Source organism: Nomia melanderi, chromosome 7 (assembly GCF_051020985.1).
Source record: "Nomia melanderi isolate GNS246 chromosome 7, iyNomMela1, whole genome shotgun sequence".
NCBI lineage: Eukaryota > Metazoa > Arthropoda > Insecta > Hymenoptera > Halictidae > Nomia > Nomia melanderi.
In genome coordinates, this window is record NC_135005.1 from 4,623,932 (window position 1) to 4,643,031 (window position 19,100).

A 19,100-nucleotide genomic window follows, 5' to 3' on the forward strand; every position below is an offset into this window, starting at 1 on the left:
ATTCTATACAAAGCGAAAAACAAATTTAAAATACTTCTAAACCGTTAAAGGTTAATATATGGAAAAGTAATGTGTAGTGCTTTCTGTAATATTTGTTAGGTCTGAGAATAAATAAATGTTGAAATATAGTAAATTAGTAGTTAGAAACGAATAGATTAAAATCTACCGAAGTTCTACCGAAATTTTATTTTTCTAATTATATATATATTTTTTTTTATGAAGAATTTGTATAAATATCTGCAGTGTACTGATGACAGATCGACGCTACCTCAAATGTAATTATTTCATGTTTTATAACCTCCAATTATCAATAATCTGTAATAAAACGTAAACTGATCGGAATAAATCCTAATTAACAATTACCGGTTGTAATGAAATCAGAAGTTGCATTTTATGTAGTTATTAGGCATGAGCAAAATATAATGGTGTTCGCTGACACACTCTCCATTTACAGCAGAACTTCATTCTCACACAATTATAAGCTGTTCATATAACAATCCAGTAATTTCTCCTATTAGATCTGACTTTTCTTTCGAATAACCAGAGTTCACGTACAGATAAGTGACTTCTATTACACACTTAATTCATTTTTTATATTATAGCGATTTTAAGTTTTATTAGTTTGCAAGCGACTTGTGAAAACAGTGATTTAATAATGTCTGGTGATTTAATTAATTTATTTAAACAGGAAATATAACCAAAGCAATAATATTCTTTATCATTTATAACCAGGGATTGAAAACAGTGTAAAATAATGCACAAAATCAGTTTTTTTGCGGGGAGCATGTGCGAGCGGAACTCGTCATTTCCACTCAAAAGATTAATACGATTAATATGTAATTCTTATACAAATTGTAACGATAAATTTTTTTCGATTTCTTCAGATATTCAATATGGCATTCAAATGAATTTATTTATTTTTAAAATCATTTTGAATATTTAACACTGTCAAGATATCAATAGTTACGAAGTAAGGAAAGTGTGTCAATTACTTACTCATGAAAATTAAGATCAGATAAATGAAGTCTTAGGTTAAAAAACTAAAACATACCTTATTTTTTCCAGCATATTGCGCAATATGTTTATATAATAGAATGACACTCAGTATTAGTTCAGATAATATAAACTTATATACAGTTCAGCTAATCTTACATTTATGAAAATTTCGTTTAAATCAGACTTGTCCAACTGACGGCTCAAGACGACAGTGAATGGAGTCCCACAAAAAATCATAAGCTTACAAACTTAATGAGATTGCGACTAAAAGATCCGTTAACAATCCATTAACAATTAATCCTCTTGTCCCGAATGATACGCATAAATACCACAAACATTTTAAATTACTGGAAAGCTAGAAAATCCTTAGATAAAGGAAAATTGTACCACATGGGGATCTTTGCTTATGGCTGATAGCTTAACGCTAGATTTACGGAACCCGTCAATTTAACGGATATTGAATTTTTCAAATATTATTTAGTTACAATTTAATCCGATTTTGATTTGTGCAATTGTGTAAATACGCATTGCAATACTCTGGTTTTGAAGCAACAATTTTCACGATTTATATAGATGATCATGCAGTTTTCTAGAAACAATAGAGTACAGTGCAGAATAAACGTCCGTAAATCTTGTGTTAAATGCTAATCAACTGTCATACTGTGATCGATTTAACTACTTTATTATTACTGATTTATTGAAACTAAGAGAAAATTCCAGTCTTATTCTATGTCAATGCGTACTCTAAAGTATAACCATTGATAACAGTGAAATAATATGTAATTTGCATTCAAACAAATTAAATAATATTTATGGTTGTTAAATTCTATTTGAAATTTTCATCACGAGTCTGACACGATATTGCAGGGCAAGAAGATAATAGAAAATTCTCAACCGTGAAGTGTTAATTTAAGTGCGGCCCATAACAATCTGTTCTCTTCCAATGTGGCCCAAGGAAGCTAAAAGGTTCGTCACTCTCGGTTTAAAGGTCTCAAGGTCTATTGTATTAGTTGACGATCGGGCAACGGATCGACCCGCGATCGATCCACTTAAGTAATCCACCGGTGACAGGTTAATCATCGTACCGGATCATTCATGAAAGAATAGCGTCACATTGGTGCACACGTGCTTCGCGGTAATGTCCCGGGAATTCCGATTTCAGGTGATACCGGAGGAAGTACCACGGTCGAGATCTTTCCTCCTGTCTTCTGTAAATATACCTATGTGTGTTCGTCATCTCTGCGTTTATCGATAAACGTCTTTTTTTTAACTTTTTGCCTTATAATGACGTGTCAGACTCGCGATGAAAATTTTGAATAGAATTTAACAAACATAAATATTACTGAGTTTTTGTAAATTCAAATTGAATATTATTCTTCTGTTATCAATTGTTATGTTTTAAAGCAAATATAGATATAAAATATGCCTAGAATTTTTGCCTTTTCTCAATAAATTATTAATTAAGAGGAAGGTGTATCAATTATAGATGAGAAATAAATCGTAAGGCAAGGAATTAATTCGGGTTTTAATACGGTTTCACAGACGATATATCTACGTGAATTTCAAACTATTTTTAAATTAATGACGCTGTTGTACACAGGATTGAAACTTTAGTATAGTTTCCTTTAACTCAGCGCTAGCCTTGAGTCTTTTTTTATCTTACCTATTATTTTTTTCTTTCTTTTCGTGCACCTTCGATAATTACCGTAATCGCATTTGTACGTGCGCACACTTCTTCGTGTACTGTCGTTTTGTGCTTTTTATGTACGTATGTTTGTTCCACCTGCGTAATTATCCTTATTCGCAATTCTATTATCTTATGTTATGTTTACAAATTTTATAAGAAATTACCTCATTTTTACTGTATATTTTTCAAATCTATGTTTATTTATTGCACCAAGGATGTTATTATTATTGTTAATTTATATGAACGTATATTCTTATGTACATTATGTACTACGTTAATCCTTGTATTGTAGATTTTCTATATTTATAGCTTATAAAGTCAGTAAAAAGTTAAGTCGGAAACTCGCTGAGAATTTTATTCCTTTTACATAATTTTTAATCTACTGAGACTATTCAGGCAGAAAATAAAATTCCATTCCATTCGATTTGAATTTTGTAATTGCTGGCTATGAAAATCGAATTTCGTATAAAAATCGTAGCCCAGTTATTATAGCTTGTAATTTCGCACGATATTTCAACATTTTTACTGGACCTACGAAATAAATCAACTGCAGGCAATCGAATTCTAATAAAACGCGACACTAAGTTACCCATGGCCAATTGTGCGTAACCTAAATGATACGTAGTAAATCAACTGTAGATTTTATTGATAACAGATTTACGAAATGAATATCAACAGTTCTCCCTCACTTTTGTTTCCGAGAATTACTTTGAAGATTAAAAATGTTCTTGTGACATTTTAAGAATTTATCTTTCCCACAAATTATTTTGTATACAGTGATACTGTATAATAGTTGCTAGATCATTTATTAACGTGCCGGAAGGCGGCCACTTTTTTATCTGCGGATCCTACATTAGGTATACAGAATTCCATAAATGTCGACGATATTTCACGTACATATATGGTGACCACACATGCTTTGATTCCATCGGCGTTGTTCTAAATGAGCCAAGATCTCACTTTTATGCATCAAGGTCATTCTAAGAGCACGGAAATGGAGTGGTACTTGCTCTGCGTCAGGGCAACGAGTAGTAAATACACACGTAACCCCTCAATTCATAAACTACTAATCTATTATTAAATTGATAAAATTTGTGCTATTTTCCTCACAAACTTTTCATTCAATTATTTCAAACTCTATCAAAACTCTATTAAGATTAGATTTAAAAAACTGGTAAATTTGACAAATATTAAATTTTATAAAAGTCATTTACAAAAAGTTTAAGTTTATTCTAATTGATGCAACTATGTAAATAATATTGGAAACGTCAATAAAACTTTTGTTTACTGTATACACATTATTAACTTTTAAAGAACTGACACCTTTTTCAAAAAATAGTGCCTTATTGTTTTACAAATATCTGTGTTTCTACACTAGTACTGATTAAGTTTTATTAATTTTTGGAGAATTTCGTCACAACAGAAAAACGTTTCATTTTCCAAAAATTTTATAATTTCATTTTATTTCATTTAGGCTCTCTAAAAGTTAATTGGGAATTGAGGAAGATTAATTGGTTATTTGTTACCTCAATTTGTTTTATTTGCAATAATTTGCTAACTATATTACTAAATAAAAATCTTAGTAATGTAAATAACAGAAATTGTATAGTTTACTTATATAATTTCTTCAAAGAATGTTCAACAACATTCAAAGATTAATTCAAAGAATATACAATAACATGAAAAGGATTCATTTTGAACAAATTATATTTCGTGTGATTAACCATCTAATATTTATTAAAGCGTGACTGATCTACACTGCGAACCAAATGAGACGTATTATCGTTTAATTACGAAAGACCAAAATTAAAACGACGTTAAAAGGACGCTAGTGAATCTTGATCTCCTTAGAACCGTAATAAGAAGTGTGAGTCGCCTCGCACGACTGATTAGTTGCAATATTATCTCGTCGCGCTTTGGAGATCTCAGTAATGATTCATTTCTGTTTCTACTATATCCAGCACTAGACAGGTTTTCGAGAAAGAGATGGTTCGATGAACGAAGAAGGCAAAACGAAAGTGAACGTGCCCTTATGTATGTCTAACTGCCACGCAGCGTAACTTCATTTTTCCTCTATCTTTCACGTGTCCGTGGTCTCTTTTACGATCTGCTCGTGAACCAAACTAGTCGAAACACGATACTCGCTCTCCATAAAGTTTCGCGCGTATAAACATGTAAACAATAAAACGAGAAAAGGAATGTAATGTGACAATTGGCTAATTAATCTTTTATTTGCGCGTTTTTCAAACGTAAATATTCACGAAAGCTCAACTCAAGACAAATTAACACTTTATCTATCGCAAGCCTATTAACCTGTTGACGGTGGAATTTAGTTGGAAAAATCTCTCGTTTTGCGTACAATAAAATCAAAAAATAAAGTGTATACTCGCCAAACGCAGTTAACTGGTTAATCGGCTTTTCAATGACAAATACATAACAATGTGTAATCAGCTAAAATTACGCTGCTTCAAAACAAAAGAAATCGGAACGACTTAACGAGATTTCCTTACGCTTTGATTTTAAAGTAACAAAGCTTTGCAAGTAAAAACATACACTCTTTAGCGAAAACTACATTGTTAACTAATAAGTTGCTTCAGATACATTGCCGTAGATACAGTGTTAAATCAATATAGTGAACATTGTAGACAAATGAAATTAATATAATGAACGTAACATAGTAAAATGATACAATGAGAGATTATTTGCCGAATGATCACGAAAATGAGGAACTATTGAAAAATGAAATTGAACTTGGATGACGAGTTAATTTTCATGCCCAGTTAAAAGATTAAACAAATATCGCATTCATGTTGTAACCTTTCTAACACGTTCACTACCAACAACACATATTTGTAACGTCTATAATCCTATACTTTACATAAAGAAAATGAAGTTAATACTATAGATATTCTCATTTAGAGTTACAATACCTATAAATTTAGAAACTCAATCAATTTTTCTAGTTTCATTGTTCAATGTTTTATATAAAAGATTTGCTAGATTTAATGAAATACTGCAACTGAAAAGATCGTCACTAAAACAAATGCTAGCAGCGAACATGTTAATCAGTGAACTGCTATCGACGAGTATATTCGTCATCATAAAACGCACAATGATACTGATTTTTTCAACGGTCCATTCTTTATTTTTTCAAATAAATGTATAATTCTTCTTCGTTTTGCTTTAGTTTTTTACATTTCATTATTTGATTTTATTGTGCGCACAATGGGAGATTTTTCAAACTAAACTCCAAAGTTAACTGGCTGAAAATCACTTCTGTGCTCCGTACCGACCCGCTGACTGTCCTGCATTGCAACATTAGTAAAGTAACATTGCAACTTGCATTTATTTTCAGCTTCGTTTTCCTCGAACTATCAAGATTCTAATGCAAATGGAAGTAAGAACGATTATTTCGAAATAATTTTGGAACGCCATGTATAACAAACTCAAGAGAGGATTCCCCGCGACGCGGGAATAAAAGAAGTACAACGCATCGATGCGTCAGACAGCTAGTAACACAATTCCCAGGAAGAAATGTTAATCGGTTGTCTTGTCGGCTAATCGACGCACCGCATTTTCAAAATACACGTGCATATGTTATTCAAGATATTTTAATATTAAAAATCGCAGACTAATAGCGCGAAAATGCCGCGGGCTTATCAAGAAATTTCTCTGACGCGGAGAAACGTTTATGACACTTATAACACCAGCGTGTCACATATGTGACGTCCGGGCGCAGGAATGGTGTCACTTGTATTTAAATAAAGTTATTAGATTGTGAACATTTATATAAATTCAGGTTTATGTAGAATCACGTATACATTTGAAAACTGATAAGAATAAGCTTATAATATTACAAATTAATTAGAGCTAAATTTACAAAGTTAAACATTCGATTACGAGAATGAACACAATATAAATTTTGAATAAGTGAATAATACGTTCAATTAATAATAATTAATAATTAATATAGGTACAGTAAACATATGATTATTACAAAATTGATTCTGTAACACGTAACGTATTGAATATTATTGCTCTCCAAGTGTCAACACTCGAAGTCAAGGAGCTCTAACATGATACCAGGCACAATTTACTGCTCGATGAAGTTGCGCGATAATATTGCGGTGTACATATGTCAATGATTCATCCATTATCGAATTAAATCGTAAACCTTGATCCTGATGCTCAACCATTTTACCATCGAGCGTACCGAACCTGTTCTTTACTAGGAAAAAATGAACTTCGACGGGAACGACCAACAAAGATACAATTATCCGGTAAGTCGCAAAACGTTTTTTTCCACTCAATCCTTCCGAACAATTTCAAGCAGCCCTGTTCGGAACTTGTGGACTTCCCTGGAGCACGTAATAACACGATAATTCTTTTTTGACGAGCTTTTCTCATCGGTTAACGTACCGTTTCTAATTATTCCACGTATTTTCAATAATACCAAGCTGACAGTCAACAAGAGATCAATCATTTACAACGTAGAGGTAACCCTTAGTCACCATTTGATATAGCAAAAATATAAAGTTTCATGTATAAAATTAACTCATTGCCCTATGATTTTATTCCCAGTAAAGCTCAACAGAGATACTTTATTGTTCATAATTCATTTAAAAAGGAGGAAAATTCTACGTTTATTCTATGTCTACGTTTACTCAGAAGCATTATAATTCATAACACAAAAATAATATACAATTCGGACTTGAATTAAAACTTTCACAAGTCTGACACGATATTGTAGGGCAAGAGGTTAAGCTTTGCATAATTGATATTGACATATTGAAATAAAACAGTTCTGCTTCCACATTTATGTATTTCTCTCATTAGTTAGTTTCAAAAAATGTTATCTATATCTCAATCGAGAAATGTTGAATATTTTTAAAGAAAAACTTTCGAGTGCAAAGGATTAACACGTTCGCGACCAACGTCACATGTTTGTAAAAAAATGCAAATTACTTTCAAGCGTGCTTGTATTTAAAATCGTAACGCATGGTCTGAAGAGCAGGAGGCCAAAGTAATTTTTTCGTTGAATTTTATTTTTATTTTATATAAAACTACCAGACAGGTCAAAATGACCAATTCCTGATACCTTCTTTTTGCAATTATTAAAAAGGTAACAGATGTTTCTCCGAAAAATTATTAAAGAAATTGATTTAGCAATACACAAACTGAACTGTAAATCGATTAACACGTTGAATGCTGTGGGGGTCACCAGCGACTCCCAATCAAATCAAATTACTATAGTACGTTCAACTAAACAATGATCATTTGAAAACATTTCTATATTATAAATAATACTACTTAACGCGATAAAATTCAACTAGATAAACGTACAATAATAATAATGCAATTCAATCAAGTAATTTAATGTTATATTTTTTCTCGTCTCAAAAGACGCGTTCTTGTCTCATTCCGATAATTTTTGCAGGAACTGTATGAATCCGCGTCTTCAATTACAGCCACTGTCGCAATGATCCTGTTTCTTTGTACGCGTGCGTGGTAAGGGCCGGTTTCCAACTATCGCTTTTTCTTCTTTGCCACCGTTTCATCCCGACTGATAGTTATCCCGTTGATTGACATATTTTTTCACAGAAAATTTTCCTCGTAGGAAACCATCGGAAACGAGAAGACTACACGCGGTAACGATGCATCCTTGGGGAAAACTAAATACAATTAGCGGCACGCCACAGATTTCTCAAGAACGGAATTCTTTCCCGGAGTGTTTCTCAATTTTTTTTCTAGCTCTTCAGTCGTCGACTGATTCATTATCGCACTTGGACTTACCACTGATTTACGTGTCCGTTGTACCCGACATTTTATTAATTAATCGATTACGGAGAAAGTACGAATCGTTCTTATTTGCATCTAATTGGAGTTTTAACTGGGATTCTTGGGGTAGCCCTTTGAGGTAGCTAGAAGAATTCATGTTGTAGAGAATTTCAGGAATATACTGTCAACAAGAATTTTCTTTTATTTGCATCATATCGAATTACCTTTGAACCATCTGTTTTCGAGATTAAGAAAAAAAAGAAGAATCGTAAGTACATTCTTTGTTTTTTTAAAAAGAAACTGTTTTACGTACTGAAATATTTTAAATAATTTTTAATGGCCATTATGAACTCTAAGAAGAGTATTTCTATTTCTATTTCTATTTCTATACTTACTATATTATAATAGAAATAGAAAGTCCAGACGTTAAGTAACTTATGAACATACATAATAATTTATTCCGAGTGCTCTTTTCTTTCAAGAAGCAATATTTGAAATTCAGAAAGTTTCCTCTTCGATCTGTACTTAATTCAGTTAATTGTTGTTTGGTTCTTTTAATTGATTGCATTATGATAAGAGCTGGAATATGTAGAGCTTATTAAAAATAGTAACACCTTCATCACAGACAAATAGAACCACAACAATGTATTTTTAAAAAATTGAATAATAGGTTGCAGATCGTTTCGTAATACAGGAAAGATGAATATAGAAGACGTAACAAGTATCTCTCGCAAGATAAACGATTCGAAGTAGAACTCGTTTAACTGTATTTGTATAATTTACGTTTAACGTGTAATTACAATGATTAAAATGTAAATTTCATGCATTCGTGCGATATTAAAACATAAAAGTAAATGGGTAGCCGAGGCTAAGTTAGTACCTATAAATAACCTATAAAAGTCTAAGTTCGCATAAATATTAACAGGTTAATTGTTATGTTCTGTTACTTTTAATTGCGTCGTGAAGACAATATTAACGAACGTTATAAACACCTCAACACTCTGATTTAATTTTGTGCATATCTATTGAAAAAGCAAAAGCAAACTACTTATTGCCTTGAATGAATCGATTGCGTTTGGAATGAATTTTAACCCTTTGCACTCGAGAATATTTTTCTCAAAAAATATTCATTATTTTTTGATGAAATATCAATATGTTTTACAAATAACATAAAGAAATACCTTGCATAAATTAAGTAACAGAACTATTTTATTTCGATGTTCCATGTGTTGATGCATTATATAAAAATTTAATATTGAATTCTAAATTTTATCATTCTCATGGGTCAAATCAAATGGCGACTGAAAGGCGCCTCTCGAGTGCAAAGGGTTAAAATGAATGAAGAATAAAAATGTTTCCTGAATTTAATCTTAAAATTAAATAATTAATCTTAACATGAATTTCCAGAGATAATTTGACAGTTTCTTCGAAATGATTAATTAATAGCTAAGAATATCGTAATTAATTTTGAAATTGTGCGCTAATAAATCATCCCGAAAATATACTGTGACCATTTTTTGTAGTATTATTATTCAAAAGAAAATTCTCAGTATCCTTTTTTTATATATCAGTCATTGTAAAATCTATTTATAATCTTCTGATAAGTAAAGTGCTAACGTATAATGGTTAATTTGAGCAACTATATAATCATCAAATACAACTTCGAATTAAAAATCTTGTATACTTTTGCTTACAATTATCGTGGGAATAAAAATGCATTTCAAAATGGTCTGACACATCAATCGTTGAACCGTATCTGAAGGTTTATATACACGTCAATCTTTATTGATTATTAAAAAGTTAATGCTCAGTTCTCTAAAGGTGCACGTGCCTAATACAACTGTGTAGTAATAAATGAATTTCTGGAGCCCTAATTTCAATATTAATTTAACGACAGCCAAACGAACCGGTTATCCGTATTATTTGAAAAATCACCAATGGCAATCGGTGGTGCCAACGTCAACGCAAATCTTTTGTAATGTTTTGAATTTTTTAACTGTCACGAATATGAGACTTACAAAATTTCGTCCTAGATAACTTTCGCCTGGAACGACGGAAACACCTTAGGGATGATGAAACATTTGCGATTATAATGGTAAAAAGAAAACGGCACGATCAGTCGTAATATGAGTCTAATGTCAGTTCATAAGTGGGTGAATGTGCACCGCAAGGTTAATAGTATCTGTTCTAGTCTTGCACAGTATAATTTCACACATTATATTCTGTTTATAGCCTAATTGTGTAACGTACGAGCAATCCAAACATCTCTGTAGTTCCGTTTTTTACGAACTTTCTTCCACGAAATTTTCGAACCTGTCGAAAGATAAAAATCATGCCCTATGGGATTGTTATTGCCGCATAATAAATCATCATCTTTATTATACCACGAAAAGATATAGATATACCAGTGCAGACTGAAAGCATGTGTAATGACTTGTAGATTTATACTAATTTATAGATTTGATAAAACTCGTTGTCATCTTACCTGTGTTTATCACTAATTTAGTGGAATGTTTATACATCAAACTTGAAATTTTCATTTCCCAAACGTATGTTAGCATTGCCTGCGTAATACTCTCAATACACTTAAAGTTCATATGTATGTATGTTTAAGTATAGCTTAAAGCGTTTTATACCGGAAGAACTTTATTTTGTTTAGGAGACCACTCTATACAATATAAATCTTGCAATTTTTTATGATACTAGAAAATTAGAGAAAATTCTTTTTTAGTTAATAACATTGATTGTTCATTAGGTGGAAGTATTGAATAAAAATGTTCCTTCTGTAAATAACTGTTTAAATTATAAGTAATAAACATTGCTTAAACAGGCTTTAGTAATTTAAATACTCATTGCACACACGTTCTAAAACAGGATGCTTACAGCATCGTACAATATTTTTATTCAATGAATAAATAGACGTTTTCCTCATAAGTAATATTATTCCTACATCCATAATACTTCCTTAAAAAATGTTCCAATTGCTCCCTTTATTTATACAGTGTCGTAAAAAAATCTGACTTCGAAAGGCGAACAACTTAACACTAGAACCACCGTACTTGACAAAGCGACAGGTTTCAGTTTTCTTATTTCATAATTATTGATATCTTAAAAGTGTTAAATATGCAAAATGGTTTTAGAAATATACAGAATACTATAATATATAATATATAACATATAATACTGTAATAATATAAATTTGGATTAGTATTCAAATATAAAAATTTTGTATTCAAAATTTTTTAAGTATCAAAAGTTTGAATACTAATTAAAATTTATTCATTAGTATTCATTACAGTTAATGAACATATGAAGAAACCGAAAAATCTATTGTTAACATTTTTATAAGAATTACATATTAATCATATTAAACGCTCGGTTGTTCTAGCGTTAATATACTCTTCCATCAAACAAAGTCGATTTTCAAGAAAAAAAATAGCAAAAATTCATAATACGAAATAATAAACCAAAGCAACGGAAAATTACGTAAATAAATAAATCGAACGCAAAAAATTCAAGTGTTTTATGACTCAGCTAGAGTGGGGATCAATTGAACGGAATTAGGATTACGCATAATTAGGACAGGACAAATACAGTAGCACCGTGTGAACAAATTTGTGAGTCATTGTAACCAATTGCCGTTTCCTGAAATACTCAGCATCTATATATGAGAAAGGCATTAACAGTCGCTAAAGATTTATCTGCAATTTATCTGCACGTCGATAAAGATCCAACTCCCGCGTCGCCTCTCACGTTTGTCCAGCCACCGTTCTTGGCGGATACGGACATGGGCAGCCGGCGTGCACCTTGCCATTCGCACCGGTAGGGATTGTTCTCAGGCGATATGTTTTTCTTTTTCTCTTCGTTCCCGGTCTCTTTTTCATAGAGATTTTACTCCGGCGAACCGCCAATGCATACACAATAACTTATACAATAGCCGGATAATTAGTTCCCTAATGCAAATCGATCGATTAGAAACAGGCCTTGAACGGAACGGAGCTGTTAATGCGATGCGGGGGCTCGATTATGGTAATTATACTGGTAATAAACTCGTCCATTCGTAATCCTACTTTTAATTGCAACCGTTCGGTTGCATGACTACTCAGAGTCCCGTTCGTCGGAAAACACCGTCTTCTTTGCGTTTCTCTGAAACTGCTTAACACGTTGACTGCCAAACAAACACTCATCAAAATTCCTATGCAATTGAAACAGTTTCCTTGACACATTACCTACCGAGATTCGAAAAATAGGATTTTCAAAATTGCAATCAGTCGGGTATTTACCGACCGGAATTTTTTAAACTAGTATTTATCGACTGAATTAACATTGTATACATTATGTCAGTGGTTTTCAACCTTTATTTCATGAAATAATACGAACATATTTTTTAATGATACAAAATGTACTAATACCAACAATGAAATCGTAAATCATATTTCTGTTCAACTTTTCGCGACACCCAGTTTGAAAATCGCTGCATTATGATATTGTTCACAAGTATTTTGAAATTATTCCCTTGTATAATGGATCGAAGTAATACATCATCGGTATTAGCAACGTGTTTTCATTCCGGCAAACCAGAAGTGTTAATAAAGTAGAAACTAAAAAATAAAAATTTTTCATCACTCTGGTAATCTTTTTACATCTTATACATCCTACTACCTAAAATTCGTTTCGTTCGATACGTCACGAAGAAAATTAATACTTAAGTTTATGTGAAAAACGATGTCATCCGATTTCAGGTAACGTGACAGTTGAAGTATTCAAGGGTTTCCTTGCAGAGTGAAGAGAAAACAATAAAGAAATATTTGAAAATCTAAGAGAAAATTGTTGAATTTATGAACTTCAAACTTTGTAAATTGGTTGGTATGTGTTTTAAGAATACACATCTTTTTAAAAAGTTAACTGTCATATTGATCACCAATGACTGGAGCCTCCAGACTGCTTAGAAACAATAACAATAAGAAAATTGAAAAATGTTTAGTAACATAAGTAACTAAATAATAGTGTTACACGAGTATTGTGATACTATATCATGAATAATTATTTTTAATACAATTTACATAAAACGCTCAAAATTCACGTACCATTTAACAGGTTACGTCACAATGTCGATTTAATCTGAATTTATAACATTTTAATGAGGGTAATTTTGAAATAATTATTATCTATAATTTATACAACAACAGATGAAACAGTTACGTGAAACACTGAAGTCATAAAGATTCTTAATCTGAATGAGCATAGCTATCATTTGAAATCAAACAAAAAGAGTACATTAAAAAGTGAACCAATGACTACATTTGACAGGAAAACATACATTTTTTACGAGGAAAATATTAGGTATGTTTTGAAACTACTGAATTCACATTTTGTAAATACTGATTGTTTTTCTAATTCTAACTATAAAAGGGTATATATCTATTGAATGTGTTTTGAAAGTTATACTGTAAGAGGAAACGAATAAAAAAAGTCAAATTTTTAGACCCATCGCTAACTAATAGTAACAGGGGTTCTTATAATACAATGTCGCGAGGCTTTAGAACCCAGTTTTCAATTATAGTTCAAGATAATCGATTCTATATCGCCCAAATTGCGTCAGAAAGTCATTCTACCCGGTGAGCAATATTCTCCATAGATAGGTGAACGCCTAGATACAAGAGCACTGTAATCACACTTTCGCTACAAGAGTAATTATACAGCTTCTTTCACTTGGAAAGAGGAAAAGTCGAGTTTAAGGAAAATCTATCGTTATAAGCTGTTGACGTAAAGCATGATTTAATTTTTCCTGAAGAAGTATGCGTATATAATAGCTATTTTAAGATATTTCCTCCAAGTTAATCTAAAAGGAGGCCAAATTTATACCTACATAGTACTTTCTGTTTGGTCAATCATGGATTATCCCTTCTATGAATGTTATTTTTGAAAAACCTATTTTTTTTCTAAATGTAACTTTCCATTAAGGAAAAGTTTTCTTCTGTAACTTGTATAAATCTATGATGTATTCGTTTAGATTTCAATAATGTATACTATAAAAATGCGCACTAAATATCCAACTATAATAAAGACCTTATTAAAGGTAAATAATAGTAAATGTAGTATTTATTAAAGTGTATGCAAACGCATGAATGTCGAAAGTATAGCAAAAGTATAGTAATCGAAAGTGTAGCAATTTATATTATTATGAACATACGTAGTAACTTATTATGAACTGCATATTGATGATATACACGAAATGTATCATCTGCATTCCGACAAATCTATCAGTGAGCGCCACCGCTATGAGCATACGAGAACCGAAAATCACAGGTAGCTGATGCTCACGTTAGGTCGGTATACTAAACATTCCTCGTAACACAAAACTTCATTTTTTATCAGATTAGTAAATATAGTCGTAAATCTGAAGCTTATGCAAAAGTTATGTCAATACTTTTCCAATAGTTAATACAGTAAACTATGTGTTCAACATGTACTCAAATAAATGTTTAATTCATTCTTGTATTATTTATTCATATATCTATTTCGAATAATCATATTCAATCAAACATCACATTTCTGACAATCACTTCCATTTGCTACAAAAGAATATACATTTATTATTTGCGAATACATTTTACAGTTCCATCGAGCATCCAACTACAAACTTGATGAATCCATAGCACAAAGTAAAAAACAAAATATTATAAACTGAATATTTTATAGAAAATTTTATTTTATTCTACTTGGTGTAATAAAAATGGAACTTTTGATACTGAAGATGCATTTTTATTTTCATTTCTGTAATCTACAATTTAAATTCTATATTCGATATAAGAATCAAGCATTAGAACAAAAAGATCTCGTTGACATTCTGCAATTAACAGGTTTAATCGTTTGACAATACATCAGTAGGTATACGAAGTCACCATATTTGTTCTATTCAGTGTTACGTGAAACAGAGACACCTTCGATTCAGGTGGTTTTCACCTCGAACAAAAAGAAGTCGACGGCTGATTATGTCGATCGTGAGTGTTATGACAAACGCCAATGAGTAATTCGACGTTCCCACGTAATTATACGTCAAGACGTAATACACGATCGATACGATTCCGCGATTAACACGCACGTGCGAAAAATGTGTAGGACAGTGGAGTAATACACCTATTATTTTATTCGGTAACATATGAATAGCTCAGAATAACAGTGGTCTGACTCCTACCTCTGAATTCTAGAGAGAAAAAGCTTTTGTTAAGTGTCCTTGGATTAATTAAATACTAATAATACAATTACTAATGTTAGTAAGTAATAATGATTAACTGATCACAATTACTAATAGTATCTAATAAGTAATAATAATGAATATTATTAATAATACAATTTCTGCACTTTGTTACACTATCATGGATATTGTAATGTATTATAATTAATAAACTTCATTATTATTTGTAGTTGTAAATAGAATACTTTTAGAACAAAGACAAACCCAAGATGACAAGCTTCGTGACTCATATTGGCTTTATTGCTGAATGTTTTTACAAATCTGTATCACAGCATTACCTATTTTAAGGAAGTATAATATTCATAAATATTTATACCTATACTTCCGAGAATTTTAGACCAAATAAATTACAGTATAGCGTGTATTATTTATTATTAGACTGGAAATTTGTATGTATTTACGGCAAGTTAAAAAGTGCAAAATTACAAAGAATGTACACAATATAAAAACATACATAAAATATCTAAAGTGTAGTGCTTCTTATAGTATTTGTCGAGAAAAACTACTTTCCGTCGTAATTCTATTTCCCTACTTTATGTTTTTAAAAACTCAATTTCACAGAAATATCCAGTCTATTTTATATTATAGTAACATTTCAGGAATATCGGTATGAAGCTCTGCTAACTTTTATTGATCATACTTTATTCGCAAGATCAAAACCACCACATATTGTGCAACAAACTTTGTGCAACCACAACTTGACTTTAAAAAAAGATAAATTTTAAACATAAAAAAATGATTTTATATTTAATACTATGTTTTCCACTTCCCTTGATGTTCTGTATATACACTTCATATTGTTCTACAAGTATTTGATAAAATCTAAATTAGAAGATCTATAGAAGAGATTTTGTATCTAGATCTACGTAACTCTTGTATCTAGAAGATCTATATTTCATTTAATCAGTTCTAACAATTGTTACGTAAATTAAACGTAAAATGAAGGAAAACCACCTTTGATTTATATTTCCGTTACATGCGTAGTAATCGTAATTAACAAGTAAATTTGAAACTTGTTTCGATAAAACATTCTACACCTAATATACATATCTTTATATCAAATACCGTATTTTTGCTATTCAAGCGTATAGTACCGTATAAACGTTACTTCACTCTTATCTGAATCTCCTGTGAGAAACAATCAATGCATGAAAACGTAACAAAAGTGCATTCAATATTTTAATTAAAAGTACTTTTCTAAATTCAAGATCGCTATCGATGTATTTATATCGCACGCGTAAACCAATAGAAAGCTTTATTTATTGTAACAACGTATAACAGGGAAAATTATGCGTCCAGAGGGAGACAATAATTTAAACCTGTTGAACGGCGGTTTGAATTCTTAATCGGCCGCTTTTGTCAGATAAAATCTCATTACGCTTCTGCACATGTGTGTACGTGTAACGTATCCGTTAGGCATACTAATGTTTACCATATTAATATTTATTATCGTAGGTGTGTAAACCACGGGGATTTATAAGTGGCTGATTAACATGTATCCGAGAGTTGCCCACGTATAAATGAGCTGATTCGAAGCACAGTGATAATATCGGCCGATAGTTAATTAATCAATCCCCTCGCTATGCTGTTTCATAAATCATCAACTTCATACTCAGCGGTTGTTGGGCAGAATTGTCGGAAACATGACATCGTGCGCATGGTACGTGCCGCTGTACACGAAACGTCTTAATTACAATGAATATTATTTCATAAAAAATTCATAAATACTCCATAAAAATGTTACATATTCTAATTTGATTAATAAACCATGCGGAAGTAGTAAAAACTATTTAAAGGTTTTCAGTGTCATTAGTTTTATAGATCGAGGTGTTTGAAACCAGTTATTCGAGTTTTGAACTTTTATTTTGTTAGATTCTCTTCTACTCAATGGCTTGTAGGAATTTATGTAAAATTCCTCAGTTCAAAACCTTACATTCAAAATTAAACATTTCAACTTATTAAAATTTAAAAATGATATCATGTATTGTTTTATAATAACAATACATTATTGATATAACGTTTGTCTTAAAATTTCTTTTGATTGATCAATAGAATGTGTAATGATTACAAACGATTAAACTCGAACTTCTCATGTTTTATGTATTAAAAGCAAAGTTTATACATTACTCTCATAGAAGAAAGCGACATACAACTATTCAAAGTTTATTTATTAATTTCTAGTATTTTTCTTTTTTCTGTGAGAATATAAATATCGAAACAATAACGATTACTATTAAGATATCTTCTGTCGTCTTTCCTTATGCATCTCCATTAACACAAACCTGCCAACTTCATCGAATGTTGCCAATGAACACGTAGTTTCACAATATATACATGAACACATTAAATTCATTGTCGCGAAATAATTGATTACAACATGGAAATGATCTGTTTCTTAAGAACGCAGTAAAGGCCGCGCTTTATAAATCATTCCGCGAACATATCCAGAAATTGCATTCGTATGCTTTCCCGTGTATCGATAACAGCGTGTAATCTTAATTCGACGTGCATGATCAATGCTCGCGGAAACGAGAGCGGAAGTCTTTTTAATTGGAGAATGGCCGTACCGCGAATAAAACTGAAGCGGAACAACAAGAAAAATGTGCCAAGCACCCGTGCGCTCCCTTGCTCGCTCCAGAAATGTTATCTTTGCGACGGCATTCCGCTCTGAATTCTACCAGATCGCCGGCGTAAGCTTGGGAATTCGTAACATCGCATTACGGCCGGCGTGAAAACCGATCGACAACGTGGAATCCGCATCCGCGGTGGTCCGGAAAAGGGAATCGATTGTCCGCGAATCGATCACAGAAGAAATATGGGGGAGAAACCACTAGAAAGTACTAACACCTGCCTCGTGTGTGCATACAACATGTTCAACACATTCCGTGTCATCGGAAATTTCGCTTATATGTTGCTTATAAAATGCACTAATTTTTTAAATTAAATATTAAGTCACATTAAAGTTTTTCGTTACTCTTATATATTATATATATATATATATATTGATATTATTTCTTTACGTTTCCGCTGCTTTGTGAAGTGTACCGCTGTTTTTTGTCACATGTCTCATAACAAATGTTTCCTTACAAAAACTGCGCATGTAACACAAATGGTACACGTGGCACGGAACGTGTTAACACGAAAGGTACTGACGCTTTATAATATAAATACTCCTACAATAACTAGTCAAGTAACTGGTTATGAAATAAAGATAAACGAGTTAAGGAATAAATTTTTAAACGAGTACTGTTTCATTTATATGAAAAATAAATAAATAATATTTAAATTTGTCGAGTGACACTATTTATTTCCAAAATCATTTCAGATGTTTAACACTTTTAAAATATCAATAATTGCGAAATAAGGAAAGTGGAACCAGCC